This window comes from Mesoplodon densirostris, chromosome 14 (assembly GCF_025265405.1).
Source record: "Mesoplodon densirostris isolate mMesDen1 chromosome 14, mMesDen1 primary haplotype, whole genome shotgun sequence".
NCBI classification, from domain to species: Eukaryota; Metazoa; Chordata; class Mammalia; order Artiodactyla; family Ziphiidae; genus Mesoplodon; species Mesoplodon densirostris.
Genome location: NC_082674.1, coordinates 72,173,501 through 72,177,371, shown reverse-complemented (window position 1 = coordinate 72,177,371; position 3,871 = coordinate 72,173,501).

Sequence of the window (3,871 nt, the reverse complement as noted above, 5' to 3'; positions counted from 1 at the left end):
GGCTGTCCCAGGAGATGATGGCCGCAAGGGTCGTTGAGTCCACACAAAACCATTTCCCAGCTTCTTGGATGCTGGCTTTGTTGGCTAACATCCTTCGAAGATCCTTTGCTTCAGTCTTTCGGAGGCAGCGACCCCTGAGGACAGGAGAAGAGAGAGGGTGCTGTCTTCAAAATGGAGCTTGCATACCCAAGGGAGAGAGCGTGGTACACTCGGGTGAGGGAAATAAGTACTGGGAATTCTGTTTCCATTTGTTTTTTCATCGAATCCTTCAAATTTATCTTTTTGTAATATTTCATAATGTATGTAAAATATCAGAATACAGGAAATTTTTTTAATGAACAAATATATTCGGGTATCCTTTAAAAATTCTTCACTAGTAGTGATGTGCAATTAAGAAAGTTTTGATGTATGTGCTCTATGTAATCTGCTTTAAAGAGCCCATCTACATGAGGGCACTGAATGAAACATACTGTCACCATTACTAGCAATAAAAAGAATGATAGCTACTGTTTCTGGGCACTGAATCAGTTGCTTTATATTTATTTCCTCATTCAGTTCCCATGATAAAAGTTCAGCATGTTTTCTTCAGAGTCACCACCCTGGGAAGGATCCTACCTAGTCCACCAGGTTGGAAATTCTTCCTTTGGGCCAGTGTGGTGTCCATCTGAGTTAAATCAGGCTCATTAAACCTCTACATTTGAATAAAAACAACGTTGCCCGGGTTAATCACCTGGTTCTTTGCGTGTTAGCTTTTTGCAACATGTGACTCCAGAGAACTTTTGGGGGGTTCCAGATATCACATCTACCTTCACAGGTAATCTGCCTTCATGGGTGATATTTTAACATTGCTTCCTAGGCAATTCCAAAAGAAGAATGTTTTAAATTATGCTGGAAATTTCCAGGGTGACTGATCGAAGGGGTGGGGGAGGACAAGCTTTCTTTGGGTTTATAAGCTCTTGAAATTTTACATTTCAGAATTAGCCACAATGTTATACATGTCTGAAACCTAGTAGGCCTTTATTTTACATACAAAATGAAGGAGGCGTACAAGGGAAGAAAAGATGCAGAGAAAGAAATAATTTCCAACCAACATTTGATTGATCCCTTGCGTTACTGCAGACGTTTAATCAGCCACGTACCTTATGGGGTCAACTAGAAATTGTGAGGGCAGAAGTGGGAATCGGTGAATCCATGATGCAGACAGAACACTGTTACTACACACATAGGACATCACGGGGATTAAGGGCACATGCTCCAGAGCCTGGCATCCCTGGGTTCAAACCCTAGTACTGGCTGTGGGAACTTGGCAAGTAATTTAACTTTGCTGTGTCTTATCCATTTTCTCATCCATTAAATGAGGATGATAATAGCATTTTTATCATGGGAATTAAATGAGGAAATAAATGTAAAGCAACTGATTCAGTCCCCAGAGATAATAGCTATCATTGTTTTTATTGCTAGTAATGGTGACAGTATGTTTCCTTCAGAAATGAACACAGTCACTTAACCTTTTTATACCATTTGACCTCTGCCCCTAGCATATTAAGGACCAGGCTATCAGTGAATCCAGGCTGCTGGGGAGAACCTTGGACTGGCCCCTACTTTTGCCAATGTGTTGAGGAAGGCAATGAATCTTAAGATTCCTTGACGTCCTAGCTTGGGAAGTAGGCCTCCTTACTCTCCCGACTATTAGCACCTGGGAGGCAGACGACACCTGCTAGCACTGGGCTTGCCCCCAGAGTAGGGCTCATTTCCTGAGCGGTTATGCAATTGAATTAGATCCATAACCCTGCCATGTCCATAAGAATTTGATCTCACGGGAAAGACTTGATTTGAAAGTTTTGCGAACTGGACTCATATCTGTGTGCTGATTTGGGGTGTTCGGTGCCTAAAATGTTTATGCCCCTGTGCAAACACGATAGTTACTATTCACACCTGAGATCATTTTTCCCTCTCTTTGGGAGGTTATCACTGATGCTCCCTTAATCTCGAACTTGTGTAGATCACCAAAACACCCATCCAGTTCCCTCCGTCTCAAACACCAGCTGAAAATTAGGCAGAGAAATGAGAGTGTGTGTTGGCCGGGGCAGAGTTGCTCTCCTCAGGGCCGAACTTGCCTACTGGGAATTCCAGCAAAGTGGTCACATGGAGGTTTCTGGACCCAACTCCAGACCCCCACATTGCACCAGAAGGGAACAGGCCAAGACTTTGAGGCCAGGCCCAGAAAAGGGAAGAAGCTGCACACAGAACGAAGAACGTCTAAGCGAAATGGTCCATATCGTACCTAAAGCAGCTATGGCCCAGTTTTCTTCATCATCATGAGTTTTAATCATTGAATGTACTTTGCCATTAAGGAGGTCCTCTATTGGTCTCTCCTGTTGTTTCAACAGCAGCTTTGTGTGCAAAGAGGTCTTATTAGTAAAGGTATGCAGATGGATTCACTCATTGAATATTGATCAATGCTGGTAAATTAATCTTATTCCCTAATGGATGTACTCCATACTCTGGTCTAATTCATGTCCTCTGACCACCCCCCCACCGCCGTGCTGAGCCACCTCCCACAGAGCACGCACTCTCGGGTGAACCTTCGGCTCTTGGCTCTTCTTTGAGCAGAAGGCTTCTCTCTTTTCAGAATGCATCTTCCATACTCTGAAGATACCTGTGGCTCTCACAACTTCCCCCTCCAACTCTGCTCTCACTGTGGGTACTGGACCTCAGGACCTTTCAGAGGTCTTCACTGGTGATGACAGTCAAGACGTCCTGAGATCTCCACAGAGTGGACACTCTCCCCAGATACCCCAAGAAGACCCCAAGACCCAGAACCATCCACAGACTCCACAGCCTCATGCTCCTCACCTGTCTTCAAAGTATGCTGAGAAGGAGACAAAATGAGAACAGATCCTATCTCTTAGCACTACTCTGTAAATAAGAGCATAGATAGATAGACAGATAAAAACTAAAACAACCCATGCAGTGCACCTAGGGGAAAGTCTTTGTAAGCACTATGGTGTTGAGCAGCTGTGAGGAAAGCTGTGTTTTCTTCACCCATAAACCCCACAACAATACCTTCAGAACTGTATTGCGTTTAAGTTGTATCTTCTTCCCCTAAGATACTCTGACAAAACATTCTAGAATCCAGGACAACCCCAAGATCAGTTCATTATATTCTTGCAAGAAAATCAAAGTAAAAATGTGTGTACATAATCAAATTTAACCTAATTATTATGCTTTTATAAATTTCATAAAGTATAAGGACACATATTGGAACACATTGTTCTATCTGATCATTTTTATTTTAGATCCGTGGACACAAAGCTCAAAGGACACCTGAGCAGGGACTCTTCTCTTTAGAGAGAACTTCAAACAATCCTCAAAGATGTAAGTGGTAAGGAATTTTTGTTCTTTACTTGTGAAAATGCTAATCCAGATTCTCTGGCTCCAATTCCTTAAGTTGGAAATAACACATAATAACAATAACTTAACTAAGAGTTCACTTTGTAAAACATCTTTGTCTTCATTTTAGAACCAGTGCGGGAAAGAGACAGGAAGTAGTGACAGAAGGCTGGGAAATGGAGGCAGCGGGAGGGGACGCCAAGCCCATGGCAGAGCCTTAGCAATGGAGAGGTTGGTGTAGACCCAAGAATTCAGAAGGGGCGGACGACCTGGGGAACAGGTGGGGGAGCATAGATCCTGCAGAAGGAAGGACCAGGATGTGAGCAACGGAGTGAAGGACATGGTTGGAGAGAAATTTAGGCAGGAGAGAAGAGGATGTGGTTAGGAATGGAGCCATGTAGAGCCACGAAGAGAAGCCAAACCCATAGCTTTTCATGGCGTCGGCTTGGTGTGATCAAACAGGTGAGACAACATGCTC